Source organism: Pelophylax lessonae, assembly GCF_965119305.1.
Source record: "Pelophylax lessonae genome assembly, chromosome: 4".
Taxonomy (NCBI): domain Eukaryota; kingdom Metazoa; phylum Chordata; class Amphibia; order Anura; family Ranidae; genus Pelophylax; species Pelophylax lessonae.
The window spans coordinates 393,547,552-393,566,625 of record NC_138771.1 but is presented as its reverse complement, the minus strand read 5'-3'; positions in this window follow the sequence as shown (position 1 = coordinate 393,566,625).

Genomic DNA, 19,074 nt, shown 5'->3' with positions numbered 1-19,074 from the left:
TTTTCCTGTCTGTCTCCATGGCAGCCTACGTGTGGGTTAACCCCGCCTCCACTCCAAGGGTATAGGACCCCCCTCCCATAAATTTCAGCTCTCAGGTACAGCAGGTGTTCATTTTTTGTCCTCCTCCAAGGACCTACACTTCTGATGTCTTACTACGTCCAGCTTACCTTAGGATACTTTGGATGGTGTCTGCATGTCCAGAGCCCAGCCACGGGTGGGTGAGTGACATTTAAAATCCCCTGCTCTCTGCGGTCGACTGAAGCTTGATTGGCATTCTCTGACATGGGTCTGAAGATTCGCATTGCTTCCCTTCATGGCAGCGGTATTTGTTATTTATGTACACTTTGTTTGTCTCTTTTTCTATCACTGTACAATTTGTTTGTTTGGCCCAATGGCGCTGGAACGCTTCCTGCGTTCCAGCAAACCCTTCCTGCGTTCCAACAAACCCTTCCTCTTCCTCCTCTGCTTCTAGCGTCCAATCGGTAGACGCTTCGTGGTCCCGCGCATGCGCAGTGCGCCGCGAGCGAAGTCGAGGCTTGGTTCGCACATGCGCATTAGCGATCACGGCCGCATCACCGCTGACGTCATTCCGGCGGGAGATTTAAACAGCTGACGATTCCCCTGTACTTTGGGAATGTACTGTGGGCGTTGCGGCAGCTTCCCAGTGTCTCTGGATTCCTTGCTACAGGTATGTGCAATGGAGACTTGACTGCAGAGGGGGGGGGGGCGGAGGGTTGTCACCTCACAATGTATCACTGACATGGTGTCTGATATGTATTACCTTTCTTTATCAGTCTGGTTGTTTGGCCTGAAGTATGGATCCTGCGTCACCGCCCTCCTGTGGCCAGCCCTCTCACAACAGGTGGGTGTTGGCATTTTTCAGAGGGGGGGGCGGGGAGGGCTTGCTGGTCCCTAGGTCATGGCTAAATCCAGTGTCTCCCCGATTTTCTCTTTTTTCCATCAGCTCTCCCAGGCCTGATTTACCACAAGAAAGAGACCCTGTCAGACCTCGTGGGAGTTCATCCTCCAGATCTAAACGCCGTGAATCTCCATCAGGGAGTAGGCAACAAGGGAGACGCTCCAATTCCTCCCCCAGACACCATACACGATACCAGAGTCACCGCACACACCAGAGAGCCTGTTGGGGTTGTGGGGCGCATGTCCCGGAGGACAAGTCCCTATGTGAGCCATGTTTTGCTCATGCAGCCGGTGAGAGGGGGCAAAAGGATCAAAGATTGGAATCTCTAGTGAAGAGAATAGTACAACAGTCCCTGAAAGATTGGGGTACAGTCCCACCACTTGGTCCCACCACATCCAGTTCTCCAGGGGAAGTGCAGGAAGATCAAGGCCCCTCTCAACCGAGTATTACTTCTGCAAAGTCATCTGACAGTGATTCGGAAGAAGAAGGGGCTGTAGGCGGCTTTGAGTTCGCCCTAGTTTCACCCCTGATCAGAGCCATTAAAGAAGCTCTCAGATGGGAGGATCCTGTGTCTCCTCAGAAAAAGCAGCGGAAGTTCTTCAAGCACCTTGGTAAGGAGCGTATCAACTTCCCTTCCCTCTCTGAATTACAAGAGGTGATTACTGAAGAATGGAGTAAAGGGGATAGTAAGTCTTCCTTATCCTCCAAACTTGGGAAATTATATCCCTTTAAACCTGAAGATGTCGCCCGTCTGGAATCTGCTCCTCTTGTGGATGCGGCAGTTACAAGATTAGCAAAGCATGTCACTTTGCCACTAGATGACGCGGTCTCTTTCAAAGACCCTTTGGATAGGAAGATAGATCTGGACCTAAAGAGGATCTTTGTGACGGCCGGCGCGGCCTGCAAACCTGTGATGGCATTAGCAACAATGTCTAAAGCCATGGAAGTCTGGGTTTCCGATATAGAATCCAAACTTGGAAGTCTCTCGGAAGAAGCCGTAGAAAGTTCCCCTATTCACGAACTCAAGCTGGCTTCAGTGTTTTTAGGAGAAGCATCTATTGATGTTCTGCGTCTTCTGTCCAGATCGATGCTATCCTCAGTAACAGCAAAGAGGGCCTTGTGGCTTCGCCCGTGGATTGCAGATCCAGCTTCTAAACAGGCATGGTGTAAGATCCCTTTTGAGGGTACTTCCCTTTTTGGAAACAAACTAGACAGCGCCATTGCCAAGGCTACTGGCGGAAAGTCAGGTTTCCTCCCGCAAGACAGACGACTATTTGGTCAGAAGAAGCCTCAACCTAGGAGGCAATACACGGAGAGATCAAGAGATGCACGCTCTTACAAGCCTAATAGAGATTTCCGAAGAAACTGGAGAGGTGGTCAATCCTCTACTCGGAGGTCATCAAAAAATCCAGCGCCTGCTGGACAAGATTCCACTAAATCTTTTTGAGATTGGGCCCGTCCAGGCATGTCAGGTGGGGGCACGTCTTCTCCATTTTCAGCATGTCTGGGCGGCCTCAATCACGGACTTTTGGACCGTCAGGACGGTCTCTACAGGCCACAGATGGTCATTTCTGGCAGATCCAGTTCCAAGATTCATCTCAACTCATTTACCCTGTCTAGAAGAGAGAAGAGAAGTCTTGCTCGCCTATGTAGACGCCTTGGTGGCTCAAGGAGCGGTAGCTCCGGTTCCGGAACAAGAAAAATTTCAAGGGGTTTACTCACCCCTCTTCTTAGTCCAGAAGAAGAACGGGGCCTGGAGACCTGTTATAGATCTCACATACCTGAACAAGTTCATAAAGAACGAAAAATTCAAGATGGAAACACTCTCAACTATTCAAAGGGCAGTACTGCCGGGAGATTGGCTCGCCTCAATAGATTTAAAGGATGCGTATTTTCATGTACCTGTGGCAACCGACTTCCACAAATATCTTCGCTTCTGTGTTCGGAATCAGCATCTGCAATTCATTTGCCTACCCTTCGGCCTGTCTACCTCACCCAGAGTATTCACCAAAGTTCTTCTAGCAGTGGTAGCCTTCATAAGATTGAAAGGTATACGTCTACATCATTACTTAGACGATCTTCTGCTTCTGTCTCAAGAAAAGGATCAGTTATTGGCACACAGAGATCAGGTCATATCGACCCTCAAAGAGTTTGGCTGGCTGCTAAACCTACAAAAGAGTCAGCTGGAGCCTACTCAGCGCCTAGTCTATCTTGGTGCGCAATTCGACACCGTCGAGAATTCAATCTCTCTCCCATTAGAGAAGATACCGGTAGTGAGGGAGAGAATCCTTCCGGCTCTTTCCTCTCCTCGGCTGAAAGCCTCTCAGTGCCTCAAAATCATTGGCACCATGGTGTCCACGGCTCCAATGGTCAAATGGGCTCTCTGGCATATGAGGCCCTTCCAAAAAGGGTTCCTACAACAATGGAACACAGAAGAGAAAGATCAGTACATTCATATCTCCTCCAGCATGAGATACAGTCTTCTTTGGTGGCTGCAACGCAGGAATCTGCTCAACTGTCATTCTCTGGTTCCAGTCTCATGGACTATAATCACAACAGACGCCAGCAACTCAGGTTGGGGGGCTCATTGTCTGACAGAGATGACACAGGGGAGATGGTCTTTTCAGAGACACACTCCAGTCTCCAATATACTGGAACTCCGAGCAGCCTACCAGGGTCTTCGATCTTTCCAACACCTGCTAGAGGGGAAATCTGTAATGATTCGGATGGACAACACCACGGCAGTGTCTTATGTGAAGAGACAAGGTGGGACACGGAGTCTCTCTCTGCTACGAGAATTAGACCCGATCATGTCCTGGGCCCAGACTCACCTAGTAAACATCTCGGCAGTTTACATCCCAGGTTCACAGAATGTTCAAGCGGATTTTCTGTCCAGGGTCCAGTTGAACCACAACGAATGGTCGCTCCATGTGGAGTCGTTCAAATGGATTCTGTCGTTGGGAGTATCTCCCGAAGTCGATCTGTTCGCCTCCCCTTGCAACCACAAGTTGGAGAAGTATGTCACGAGGGGCAAGTGTCCTCAAGCTTACGGGACAGATGCACTAACCGACAGGTGGGAGTTCAGCAGGGCTTATGCCTTTCCTCCAGTACCCATCATTCTCAAATTCCTGCAAAGACTTCAAGCGGAAGGTGTGGAGATAGTGATGGTGGCGCCTTTCTGGCCGAACAGGCCATGGTTTCCGCTACTCCTACAACTGAGCTACCGGGACCCAGTCCCTCTTCCCCTCAGACCAGACTTGCTTCTTCAGGGAACATCAGTGCACCCCTGTCCTGCAATTCTCCGGTTGACGGTCTGGTTCTTGAGAGGGAAAGGTTGGAATCGCTCGGCTGCCCATCTACAGCCATTTCCACCTTGATGAATGCTAGACGACCAAGTACTAATAAAGTATACTGTAGAATCTGTGCAAGATTCATGGAGTCTGCATATCCTGAAGGTATGTCTTCCTCAGTCCCTGGGATTCAAGAAATACTAAGTTTTCTTCAGGCTGGTCTGGATATGCCCCTTTCAGTGGCAACTCTTAGAGTTCAAGTTTCGGCCTTATCAGCCTTCTCCGGGGTCATGTGGGCCCAACACCCACTAATCCAACAAATTTTCAAAGGAGCAATCAGGCTCAATCCTCAGAGAAGACCTAGGTTCCCGAAATGGGATCTACCTCTTGTCCTAAATGCCCTCTCCAAGTCGGGCATAGATTCCTCTTCTTCTATCAAGGACCTGACCATCCGAACTGTCTTCCTGGTAGCCATTACTTCGGCTAAAAGGGTCTCTGAATTAAGTTCTCTCGGATGTAAAGAACCATTCTTGACTTTTTTTCCGGATCGGGTAGTACTGATACCCAGGCTGAATTCAAATCCGAAAGTCACCTCAGTGTTTCACCAGAATCAGGAGATTGTCCTGCCTACTTTCCGTTCATCTAATGAGTCCAATCCTCATCCGTTGGATGTAGGAGAATCCTTAAAAGCCTATCTTCAAGCAACTGCACCATTCAGGCAGTCTGACAACCTCTTTGTCCTGTTCTGGGGAAAGAACAGAGGTAAACCTGCTTCATCTAGGACTATCGCTTCATGGATAGTGGCAGATATCCAACAGGCCTATAGAGCTGAGGGGCTGGCTCCTCCGGAGGCGGTGACGGCGCACTCTACAAGGAGTATCTCTACTTCCTGGGCGGCTTCGCGGCACGTGGCTCCAGATGTGATTTGCAGAGCGGCTTCGTGGTCATCAGTCAATACTTTTATGACCCACTATTGTGTAGAGCCTGCTTCTCTGTCCTCAGTTAATTTTGGTTTGACTGTTTTGTCTGCAAATAGCATGAATTAAAATTTTCTTTGCTAAAGCATTCCCACCCGTGTGGAGTGAGCTAGTTATTTCCCACACGTAGGCTGCCATGGAGACAGACAGGAAAACGGAAAATTCCTATCATACTTACCGTAATTTTCCTTTCCTGATAGTCTCCATGGCAGCCGGAGTACCCACCCTCTCGTCTTGGATTCGGCTAAGATATGGAACACCTGCTGTACCTGAGAGCTGAAATTTATGGGAGGGGGGTCCTATACCCTTGGAGTGGAGGCGGGGTTAACCCACACGTAGGCTGCCATGGAGACTATCAGGAAAGGAAAATTACGGTAAGTATGATAGGAATTTTCCGTTTTTAGTCAAAATAACGACATTTGGTCACCAAAGGTCTGAAAAAGAAATCTAGTCAAAATGACTGTATTTTTGTCTTTTAGAGCCTTAAAAAGCCGGTTTTAGACAAGATTTGTCTAAAACTGGCCATTAAGTCTCCACTGGCCTGAAAATATTTTTTGGTCAAAATGACTCTATTTTGGTTTCCAAGTGTCCAAAAAGCCTTCTTTAGTCAAAATAACTGCATTTAGTCACCAAAGGTCTGACAATTTTTTTTAGTCAAAATGACTGTATTTTTGTCTTTTAGAGTCTTTAACCACCTCAATACTGGGCACTTAAACCCCCTTCCTTCCCAGACCAATTTTCAGCTTTTAGCGCTGTTGCATTTTGAATGACAATTGTGCGGTCATGCAACACTGTACCTAAACCAAATTTGTGTCATTTTTTCCCCACAAATAGAGCTTTCTTTTGGTGGTATTTGATCACCACCAGGTTTTTTCTTTTTTGGTGCACAAATAAAAAAATACCGAAAAGTTTGAAAAAAAAGTTTTTTGTTTAGGTTATAAAATTTTGTAAATGGATACGTTTTTTCCTGCACTAAAGAGCACTGATGATGCCACACTCCTAGGCACTGATGAGGAGACACTGATGGGGTAGCACTGATGGGGTGGCACTGATATGCAGCACTGATGGGCACTGATAGGTAGCACTGATATGCAGCACTGATGGGCACTGATATGTGGCACTGATAGATAGCACTGATATGCAGCATTGGTGGGCACTGATAGGCAGCGCTGATGGGCACTGATAGGCAGCACTGATGGGGACTGATCGGCCGCACTGATGGGCACTGATAGGTGGCACTGATGGGCGGGACTGATCGGCACTGATGAGGGGCACTGATGGGCACTGATAGGCAGCACTGGTGGGCAATAATGGGCACTGGTGGGCGGCACTGATAGATGGCAATAATGGGCACTGGTGGGCAGCACTGATAGATGGCATTGGTGGGCAGCACTGATAGGGGGGCACCACTGGCAGGCTCTCTGAGCCCCGTTTGCCATCCCTGGTGGCCATGGTGGGCATCCCTGGTGGTCATGGGTGGGCATCCCTGGTGGCTCTAGTGGCACCCCCTCCCCCCCGGGCTGCACTGGTAATCTGATTACCAGCACAGACCCCCCCCTGTGATCAGTGAGTAATCAGAAATACTCACTGATCATTCCGGCTGCAGAATAGATCCTCTCCTCTTCTCCTCACTGACAGCATCTGTCAGGAGGAGAAGAGATCTAAGCCGTTACAACGGCTGTATTGACATTACATGACGGCTGTGATTGGACACAGCCATCATGTGATCAGGAGGGCCAATCACAGGGCCCTCCTGCCGAGTCTTGTTGCTCTGTGTCCTCTCCTTCTGAAGGACGTTCCGGAACGTCCATTCAGAAGGACGAGACTCCCGCCCGGCCATATATCTACAATGGCCCAGTTGTAAGGTGGTTAAAAGCCGGTTTTAGACAAGATAACTGCATTTGGTCCCCAATGGTCTGAAATTTTTTTGTCAAAATGAATGTATTTAGTATTCTGTGGCTGAAGGTACATTAGGCATTCACAGGATACAGAAGTAAGTGTCGGCCATAAAAGTCCCCAAAAATTAGCCTGACAGCTAAAAACTTAGTATTTGGTGGCTGAAGGTACATTAGGCATTTACAGGGTACATTAGTAAGTGTTGGCCTGTATCGGCCCCAAAAATTAGCCCACATGGGTTTAACTGACAGCTAAGAACGTAGTATTCAGTGGCTGAAGGTGAGTGTCAGATAAACCCATGTGAGCTAATTTTTGGGGCCTATACAGGCTGACACTTACTTCTGTATCCTTTGAATGCCTAATGTACCTCTAGCCATCAAATACTACGTTCTTTGCTGTCAGTTAAACCCATGTGAGCTAATTTTTGGGGCACATACAGGCCGACACTTACTTCTGTATACTGTTTGAATGCCTAATGTACCTTCAGCTACAGAATACTATGTTCTTAGCTGTCAGAAAAACCCATGTGGGCTAATTTTTGGGGACTATACAGGCCGACACTTACTTCTATATCCTGTGAATGCCTAATGTACCTTCAGCCACCAAATACTACATTCTTAACTGTCAGTTAAACCCATGTGAGCTATTTTTTGGGGCCTATACAGGCCGACCCTTTCTTCTGTATACCGTGTGAATGCCTAATGTACCTCCAGCCATCAAATATACTACGTTCTTTGCTGTCAGTTAAACCCATGTGAGATAATTTTGGGGCCTATACAGGCCGACACTTACTTTTGTATACTGTGTGAATGCCTAATGTACCTCCAGCCATCAAATACACTACGTTCTTTGCTGTCAGTTAAACCCATGTGAGCTCATTTTTGGGGCCTATACAGTCCGACACTTACTTCTGTATCATGTGAATGCCTAATGTACCTCCAGCCATTAAATACTACGTTCTTTGCTGTCAGTTAAACCCATGTGAGCTAATTTTTGGGGCTTATAGAGGCCGACACTTACTTGTGTATACTGTGTGAATGCCTAATGTACCTCCAGCCATTAAATACTATGTTCTTTGCTGTCAGTTAAAACCATGTGAGCTAATGTTTGGGGCCTATACAGGCCGACACTTACTTCTGTATACTGTGTGAATGCCTAATGTACCTCCAGCCACCAAATACTACGTTCTTAGTTGTCAGGTAAACTGATGTGGGCTATTTTTTGGGGCCTTTTATGGCCGACACTTACCTCTTTATCCAGTGAATGCCTAATGTACCTTCAGCCACAGAATACTACTTTCTTAGCTGTCAGGTAAACCCGTTTGGGTTCATTTTTGGGGCCTTTTATGGCCGACACTTACTTCTTTATCCTGTAAATGCCTGATGTACCTTCAGCCACAGAATACTACATTCTTAGCTGTCAGGTAAACCCATGTTGGCTATTTTTTGGGGCCTTTTATGGCCGACACTTACTTCTGTATCCAGTGAATGCCTAATGTACCTTCAGCCAAAGAATACTACGTTCTTAGCTGTCAATTAAACCCATGTGGGCTAATTTTTGGGGCCTTTTACGGCCGACACTTACTTCTGTATCCTGTGAATGAAAAAATAATTTATTCCAAATGACTGTATTTTTGTATTTTAGAGTCTTAAAAAATATTTTTTGGTCAAAATGACTCTATTTTGGTCTCCAAGTGTCTTAAAAGCCTTTTGTAGTCAGAAAAACTGCATTTGGTCACCAAAGGTCTGAAAATTTTTTTGTCAAAATTACTCTATTTTTGTCTTCTAGAGCCTTAAAAAGCCGGTTTTAGACAAGATAACTTTATTTGGGATCCAATGGCCTGAATTTTTTTTTGGTCAAAATGACTCGATTTTGGTCTCGAAGTGTCTAAAAAGCCTTTTTAGTCACAATAACGGCATATGGTCAACCAAAGGTCTAAAAAATTTTTAGTCAAAATGACGGTATTTTTGTCTTTTAAGAGCCTTAAAAAGCCGGTTTTAGACACGATTTGTCTAAAACCGGCCATTTGGGCTCCAATGGCCTGAAAAAATTTCTTTGGTCAAAATGACTCTATTTTGGTCTCCAAGTGTCTAAAAAGCCTTTTTATAGTCAAAATAACTGCATTTGGTCACCAAAGGTCAGAAAAAAATATTTAGTCAAAATTACTGTATATTTTGTCTTTTAGAGCCTTAAAAAGCCGGTTTTAGACAAGATAACTTTATTTGGGCTCCAATGGCCTGAAAAATTGTTTTTGGTTAAAATGACTCTATTTTATTCTCCAAGTTCTAAAAAGCCTTTTTTAGTCAAAATAACGACATTTGGTCACCAAAGGTCTGAAAAAGAAATCTAGTCAAAATGACTGTATTTTTGTCTTTTAGAGCCTTAAAAAGCCGGTTTTAGACAAGATTTGTCTAAAACTGGCCATTAAGTCTCCACTGGACTGAAAATATTTTTTGGTCAAAATGACTCTATTTTGGTTTCCAAGTGTCCAAAAAGCCTTCTTTAGTCAAAATAACTGCATTTAGTCACCAAAGGTCTGACAAATTTTTTTAGTCAAAATGACTGTATTTTTGTCTTTTAGAGTCTTTAACCACCTCAATACTGGGCACTTAAACCCCCTTCCTTCCCAGACCAATTTTCAGCTTTTAGCGCTGTTGCATTTTGAATGACAATTGTGCGGTCATGCAACACTGTACCTAAACCAAATTTGTGTCATTTTTTCCCCACAAATAGAGCTTTCTTTTGGTGGTATTTGATCACCACCAGGTTTTTTCTTTTTTGGTGCACAAATAAAAAATTACCGAAAAGTTTGAAAAAAAAAAGTTTTTTGTTTAGGTTATAAAATTTTGTAAATGGATACGTTTTTTCCTGCACTAAAGAGCACTGATGACGCCACACTCACAGGCACTGATGAGGAGACACTGATGGGGTGGCACTGATGGGGTGGCACTGATATGCAGCACTGATGGGCACTGATAGGTAGCACTGATATGCAGCACTGATGGGCACTGATATGTGGCACTGATAGATAGCACTGATATGCAGCATTGGTGGGCACTGATAGGCAGCGCTGATGGGCACTGATAGGCAGCACTGATGGGGACTGATCGGCGGCACTGATGGGCACTGATAGGTGGCACTGATGGGCGGGACTGATCGGCACTGATGAGGGGCACTGATGGGCACTGATAGGCAGCACTAGTGGGCAATAATGGGCACTGGTGGGCGGCACTGATAGATGGCAATAATGGGCACTGGTGGGCAGCATTGATAGATGGCATTGGTGGGCAGCACTGATAGGGGGGCACCACTGGCAGGCTCTCTGAGCCCCGTTTGCCATCCCTGGTGGCCATGGTGGGCATCCCTGGTGGTCATGGGTGGGCATCCCTGGTGGCTCTAGTGGCACCCCCTCCCCCAGGGCTGCACTGGTAATCTGATTACCAGCACAGACCCCCCCTGTGATCAGTGAGTAATCAGAAATACTCACTGATCATTCCGGCTGCAGAATAGATCCTCTCCTCTTCTCCTCACTGACAGCATCTGTCAGGAGGAGAAGAGATCTAAGCCGTTACAACGGCTGTATTGACATTACATGACGGCTGTGATTGGACACAGCCATCATGTGATCAGGAGGGACAATCACAGGGCCCTCCTGCCGAGTCTTGTTGCTCTGTGTCCTCTCCTTCTGAAGGACGTTCCGGAACTTCCATTCAGAAGGACGAGACTCCCGCCCGGCCATATATCTACAATGGCCCAGTTGTAAGGTGGTTAAAAGCCGGTTTTAGACAAGATAACTGCATTTGGTCCCCAATGGTCTGAAATTTTTTTGTCAAAATGAATGTATTTAGTATTCTGTGGCTGAAGGTACATTAGGCATTCACAGGATACAGAAGTAAGTGTCGGCCATAAAAGTCCCCAAAAATTAGCCTGACAGCTAAAAACGTAGTATTTGGTGGCTGAAGGTACATTAGGCATTTACAGGGTACATTAGTAAGTGTTGGCCTGTATCGGCCCCAAAAATTAGCCCACATGGGTTTAACTGACAGCTAAGAATGTAGTATTCAGTGGCTGAAGGTGAGTGTCAGATAAACCCATGTGAGCTAATTTTTGGGGCCTATACAGGCTGACACTTACTTCTGTATCCTTTGAATGCCTAATGTACCTCTAGCCATCAAATACTACGTTCTTTGCTGTCAGTTAAACCCATGTGAGCTAATTTGTGGGGCCCATACAGGCCGACACTTACTTCTGTATACTGTTTGAATGCCTAATGTACCTTCAGCTACAGAATACTATGTTCTTAGCTGTCAGTAAAACCCATGTGGGCTAATTTTTGGGGACTATACAGGCCGACACTTACTTCTATATCCTGTGAATGCCTAATGTACCTTCAGCCACCAAATACTACATTCTTAACTGTCAGTTAAACCCATGTGAGCTCATTTTTGGGGTCTATACATGCCGACACTTACTTCTGTATACTGTGTGAATGCCTAATATACCTCTAGCCATCAAATACTACATTCTTTGCTGTCAGTTAAACCCATGTGAGCTATTTTTTGGGGCCTATACAGGCCGACCCTTTCTTCTGTATACCGTGTGAATGCCTAATGTACCTCCAGCCATCAAATATACTACGTTCTTTGCTGTCAGTTAAACCCATGTGAGATAATTTTGGGGCCTATACAGGCTGACACTTACTTTTGTATACTGTGTGAATGCCTAATGTACCTCCAGCCATCAAATACACTACGTTCTTTGCTGTCAGTTAAACCCATGTGAGCTCATTTTTGGGGCCTATACAGTCCGACACTTACTTCTGTATCATGTGAATGCCTAATGTACCTCCAGCCATTAAATACTACGTTCTTTGCTGTCAGTTAAACCCATGTGAGCTAATTTTTGGGGCTTATAGAGGCCGACACTTACTTGTGTATACTGTGTGAATGCCTAATGTACCTCCAGCCATTAAATACTATGTTCTTTGCTGTCAGTTAAAACCATGTGAGCTAATGTTTGGGGCCTATACAGGCCGACACTTACTTCTGTATACTGTGTGAATGCCTAATGTACCTCCAGCCACCAAATACTACGTTCTTAGTTGTCAGGTAAACTGATGTGGGCTATTTTTTGGGGCCTTTTATGGCCGACACTTACCTCTTTATCCAGTGAATGCCTAATGTACCTTCAGCCACAGAATACTACTTTCTTAGCTGTCAGGTAAACCCGTTTGGGTTCATTTTTGGGGCCTTTTATGGCCGACACTTACTTCTTTATCCTGTAAATGCCTGATGTACCTTCAGCCACAGAATACTACATTCTTAGCTGTCAGGTAAACCCATGTTGGCTATTTTTTGGGGCCTTTTATGGCCGACACTTACTTCTGTATCCAGTGAATGCCTAATGTACCTTCAGCCAAAGAATACTACGTTCTTAGCTGTCAATTAAACCCATGTGGGCTAATTTTTGGGGCCTTTTACGGCCGACACTTACTTCTGTATCCTGTGAATGAAAAAATAATTTATTCCAAATGACTGTATTTTTGTATTTTAGAGTCTTAAAAAGACAGTTTTAGTCAAGATAGCTGCATTTTGCTCTCCAATGGCCTGAAAATGTTTTTGGTCAAAATGACTCTATTTTGGTCTCCAAGTTTTTTAAAAGCCTTTTTTAGTCAAAATAACTGCATTTGGTTACCAAAGGTCTGAAAAAATTTTTTAGTCAAAATTACTATATTTTTGTCTTTTAGAGTCTTAAAAAGCCGGTTTTAGACAAGATTACTGTATTTTGTCTCCAATGGTCTGAAAAAAATTTTTTGGGGTCAAAATGACTGTATTTTGGTCTCCAAGTATCTTAAAAGTCCATTTTATTCAAAATAACTGCATTTGGTCACCAAAGGTATGAAAAACAATTTTAGTCAAAATGACTGTATTTTTGTATTTTAGAGTCTTAAAAAGTCGGTTTTAGTCAAGATAGCTGAATTTTGCTCTCCAATGGCCTGAAAATGTTTTTGGTCAAAATGACTCTGATTTGGTCTCCAAGTGTCTTAAAAGCCTTTTTTAGTCAAAATAACTGCATTTGGTCACCAAAGGTCTAAAAAGAATTTTAGTCAAAATGACTGTATTTTTGTCTTTTAGAGCCTTAAAAAGCTGGGTTTAGACAAGATTTGTCTAAAATCGGCAATTTGGGCTCCAATGGCCTGAAAAAATGTTTTGCTCAAAATGACTCTATTTTGGTATTCAAGTGTCTAAAAATCATTTTTTAGTCAAAATAACTGCATTTGGTCACCAAACTTCTGAAATTTTTTTTAGTCAAAATGACTACATTTATGTCTTGTAGAGCCTTAAAAAGCCGGTTTTAGACAAGATTTTAGACATTTGACTCCAATGGCCTGAAAAATATTTTTTGGTCAAAATGACTCTATTTTGGTCTCCAAGTGTCTTAAAAGCCTTTTGTAGTCAGAAAAACTGCATTTGGTCACCAAAGGTCTGAAAATTTTTTTGTCAAAATTACTCTATTTTTGTCTTCTAGAGCCTTAAAAAGCCGGTTTTAGACAAGATAACTTTATTTGGGATCCAATGGCCTGAAATTTTTTTGGTCAAAATGACTCGATTTTGGTCTCGAAGTGTCTAAAAAGCCTTTTTAGTCACAATAACGGCATATGGTCAACCAAAGGTCTAAAATTTTTTTAGTCAAAATGACGGTATTTTTGTCTTTTAAGAGCCTTAAAAAGCCGGTTTTAGACACGATTTGTCTAAAACCGGCCATTTGGGCTCCAATGGCCTGAAAAAATTTCTTTGGTCAAAATGACTCTATTTTGGTCTCCAAGTGTCTAAAAAGCCTTTTTTTAGTCAAAATAACTGCATTTGGTCACCAAAGGTGAGAAAAAAATATTTAGTCAAAATTACTGTATATTTTGTCTTTTAGAGCCTTAAAAAGCCGGTTTTAGACAAGATAACTTTATTTGGGCTCCAATGGCCTGAAAAATTGTTTTTGGTTAAAATGACTCTATTTTGTTCTCCAAGTTTCTAAAAAGCCTTTTTTAGTCAAAATAACGACATTTGGTCACCAAAGGTCTGAAAAAGAAATCTAGTCAAAATGACTGTATTTTTGTCTTTTAGAGCCTTAAAAAGCCGGTTTTAGACAAGATTTGTCTAAAACTGGCCATTAAGTCTCCACTGGCCTGAAAATATTTTTTGGTCAAAATGACTCTATTTTGGTTTCCAAGTGTCCAAAAAGCCTTCTTTAGTCAAAATAACTGCATTTAGTCACCAAAGGTCTGACAAATTTTTTTAGTCAAAATGACTGTATTTTTGTCTTTTAGAGTCTTTAACCACCTCAATACTGGGCACTTAAACCCCCTTCCTTCCCAGACCAATTTTCAGCTTTTAGCGCTGTTGCATTTTGAATGACAATTGTGCGGTCATGCAACACTGTACCTAAACCAAATTTGTGTCATTTTTTCCCCACAAATAGAGCTTTCTTTTGGTGGTATTTGATCACCACCAGGTTTTTTCTTTTTTGGTGCACAAATAAAAAAATACCGAAAAGTTTGAAAAAAAAAAAGTTTTTTGTTTAGGTTATAAAATTTTGTAAATGGATACGTTTTTTCCTGCACTAAAGAGCACTGATGACGCCACACTCATAGGCACTGATGAGGAGACACTGATGGGGTGGCACTGATGGGGTGGCACTGATGGGGTGGCACTGATATGCAGCACTGATGGGCACTGATAGGTAGCACTGATATGCAGCACTGATGGGCACTGATATGTGGCACTGATAGATAGCACTGATATGCAGCATTGGTGGGCACTGATAGGCAGCGCTGATGGGCACTGATAGGCAGCACTGATGGGGACTGATCGGCGGCACTGATGGGCACTGATAGGTGGCACTGATGGGTGGGACTGATCGGCACTGATGAGGGGCACTGATGGGCACTGATAGGCAGCACTGGTGGGCAATAATGGGCACTGGTGGGCGGCACTGATAGATGGCAATAATGGGCACTGGTGGGCAGCACTGATAGATGGCATTGGTGGGCAGCACTGATAGGGGGGCACCACTGGCAGGCTCTCTGAGCCCCGTTTGCCATCCCTGGTGGCCATGGTGGGCATCCCTGGTGGTCATGGGTGGGCATCCCTGGTGGCTCTAGTGGCACCCCCTCCCCCCCGGGCTGCACTGGTAATCTGATTACCAGCACAGACCCCCCCTGTGATCAGTGAGTAATCAGAAATACTCACTGATCATTCCGGCTGCAGAATAGATCCTCTCCTCTTCTCCTCACTGACAGCATCTGTCAGGAGGAGAAGAGATCTAAGCCGTTACAACGGCTGTATTGACATTACATGACGGCTGTGATTGGACACAGCCATCATGTGATCAGGAGGGCCAATCACAGGGCCCTCCTGCCGAGTCTTGTTGCTCTGTGTCCTCTCCTTCTGAAGGACGTTCCGGAACGTCCATTCAGAAGGACGAGACTCCCGCCCGGCCATATATCTACAATGGCCCAGTTGTAAGGTGGTTAAAAGCCGGTTTTAGACAAGATAACTGCATTTGGTCCCCAATGGTCTGAAATTTTTTTGTCAAAATGAATGTATTTAGTATTCTGTGGCTGAAGGTACATTAGGCATTCACAGGATACAGAAGTAAGTGTCGGCCATAAAAGTCCCCAAAAATTAGCCTGACAGCTAAAAACGTAGTATTTGGTGGCTGAAGGTACATTAGGCATTTACAGGGTACATTAGTAAGTGTTGGCCTGTATCGGCCCCAAAAATTAGCCCACATGGGTTTAACTGACAGCTAAGAACGTAGTATTCAGTGGCTGAAGGTGAGTGTCAGATAAACCCATGTGAGCTAATTTTTGGGGCCTATACAGGCTGACACTTACTTCTGTATCCTTTGAATGCCTAATGTACCTCTAGCCATCAAATACTACGTTCTTTGCTGTCAGTTAAACCCATGTGAGCTAATTTTTGGGGCCCATACAGGCCGACACTTACTTCTGTATACTGTTTGAATGCCTAATGTACCTTCAGCTACAGAATACTATGTTCTTAGCTGTCAGTAAAACCCATGTGGGCTAATTTTTGGGGACTATACAGGCCGACACTTACTTCTATATCCTGTGAATGCCTAATGTACCTTCAGCCACCAAATACTACATTCTTAACTGTCAGTTAAACCCATGTGAGCTCATTTTTGGGGTCTATACATGCCGACACTTACTTCTGTATACTGTGTGAATGCCTAATATACCTCTAGCCATCAAATACTACATTCTTTGCTGTCAGTTAAACCCATGTGAGCTATTTTTTGGGGCCTATACAGGCCGACCCTTTCTTCTGTATACCGTGTGAATGCCTAATGTACCTCCAGCCATCAAATATACTACGTTCTTTGCTGTCAGTTAAACCCATGTGAGATAATTTTGGGGCCTATACAGGCCGACACTTACTTTTGTATACTGTGTGAATGCCTAATGTACCTCCAGCCATCAAATACACTACGTTCTTTGCTGTCAGTTAAACCCATGTGAGCTCATTTTTGGGGCCTATACAGTCCGACACTTACTTCTGTATCATGTGAATGCCTAATGTACCTCCAGCCATTAAATACTACGTTCTTTGCTGTCAGTTAAACCCATGTGAGCTAATTTTTGGGGCTTATAGAGGCCGACACTTACTTGTGTATACTGTGTGAATGCCTAATGTACCTCCAGCCATTAAATACTATGTTCTTTGCTGTCAGTTAAAACCATGTGAGCTAATGTTTGGGGCCTATACAGGCCGACACTTACTTCTGTATACTGTGTGAATGCCTAATGTACCTCCAGCCACCAAATACTACGTTCTTAGTTGTCAGGTAAACTGATGTGGGCTATTTTTTGGGGCCTTTTATGGCCGACACTTACCTCTTTATCCAGTGAATGCCTAATGTACCTTCAGCCACAGAATACTACTTTCTTAGCTGTCAGGTAAACCCGTTTGGGTTCATTTTTGGGGCCTTTTATGGCCGACACTTACTTCTTTATCCTGTAAATGCCTGATGTACCTTCAGCCACAGAATACTACATTCTTAGCTGTCAGGTAAACCCATGTTGGCTATTTTTTGGGGCCTTTTATGGCCGACACTTACTTCTGTATCCAGTGAATGCCTAATGTACCTTCAGCCAAAGAATACTACGTTCTTAGCTGTCAATTAAACCCATGTGGGCTAATTTTTGGGGCCTTTTACGGCCGACACTTACTTCTGTATCCTGTGAATGAAAAAATAATTTATTCCAAATGACTGTATTTTTGTATTTTAGAGTCTTAAAAAGACAGTTTTAGTCAAGATAGCTGCATTTTGCTCTCCAATGGCCTGAAAATGTTTTTGGTCAAAATGACTCTATTTTGGTCTCCAAGTTTTTTAAAAGCCTTTTTTAGTCAAAATAACTGCATTTGGTTACCAAAGGTCTGAAAAAAATTTTTAGTCAAAATTACTATATTTTTGTCTTTTAGAGTCTTAAAAATCCGGTTTTAGACAAGATTACTGTATTTTGTCTCCAATGGTCTGAAAAAAATTTTTTGGGGTCAAAATGACTGTATTTTGGTCTCCAAGTATCTTAAAAGTCCATTTTATTCAAAATAACTGCATTTGGTCACTAAAGGTATGAAAAACAACTTTAGTCAAAATGACTGTATTTTTGTATTTTAGAGCCTTAAAAAGCCGGTTTTAGTCAAGATAGCTGCATTTTGCTCTCCAATGGCCTGAAAATGTTTTTGGTCAAAATGACTCTGATTTGGTCTCCAAGTGTCTTAAAAGCCTTTTTTAGTCAAAATAACTGCATTTGGTCACCAAAGGTCTGAAAATTTTTTTAGTCAAAATTACTATATTTTTGTCTTTTAGAGTCTTAAAAAGCCGGTTTTAGACAAGATTACTGTATTTTGTCTCCAATGGTCTGAAATTTTTTTGGGTCTAAATGACTGTATTTTGGTCTCCAAGTGTCTAAAAAGTCTATTTTAGTCAAAATAACTGCATTTGGTCACCAAAGGTATGAAAAACAATTTTAGTCAAAATGACTGTATTTTTGTATTTTAGAGTCTTAAAAAGCCGGTTTTAGTCAAGATAGCTGAATTTTGCTCTCCAATGGCCTGAAAATGTTTTTGGTCAAAATGACTCTGATTTGGTCTCCAAGTGTCTTAAAAGCCTTTTTTAGTCAAAATAACTGCATTTGGTCACCAAAGGTCTAAAAAAAATTTTAGTCAAAATGACTGTATTTTTGTCTTTTAGAGCCTTAAAAAGCTGGGTTTAGACAAGATTTGTCTAAAATCGGCAATTTGGGCTCCAATGGCCTGAAAAAATGTTTTGGTCAAAATGACTCTATTTTGGTATTAAAGTGTCTAAAAATCATTTTTTAGTCAAAATAACTGCATTTGGTCACCAAACTTCTGAAATTGTTTTAGTCAAAATGACTACATTTATGTCTTGTAGAGCCTTAAAAAGCCGGTTTTAGACAAGATTTTAGACATTTGGCTCCAATGGCCTGAAAAATATTTTTTGGTCAAAATGACTCTATTTTGGTCTCCAAGTGTCTTAAAAGCCTTTTGTAGTCAGAAAAACTGCATTTGGTCACCAAAGGTCTGAAAATTTTTTTGTCAAAATTACTCTATTTTTGTCTTCTAGAGCCTTAAAAAGCCGGTTTTAGACAAGATAACTTTATTTGGGATCCAATGGCCTGAATTTTTTTTTGGTCAAAATGACTCGATTTTGGTCTCGAAGTGTCTAAAAAGCCTTTTTAGTCACAATAACGGCATATGGTCAACCAAAGGTCTAAAAATTTTTTAGTCAAAATGACGGTATTTTTGTCTTTTAAGAGCCTTAAAAAGCCGGTTTTAGACACAATTTGTCTAAAACCGGCCATTTGGGCTCCAATGGCCTGAAAAAATTTCTTTGGTCAAAATGACTCTATTTTGGTCTCCAAGTGTCTAAAAAGCCTTTTTTAGTCAAA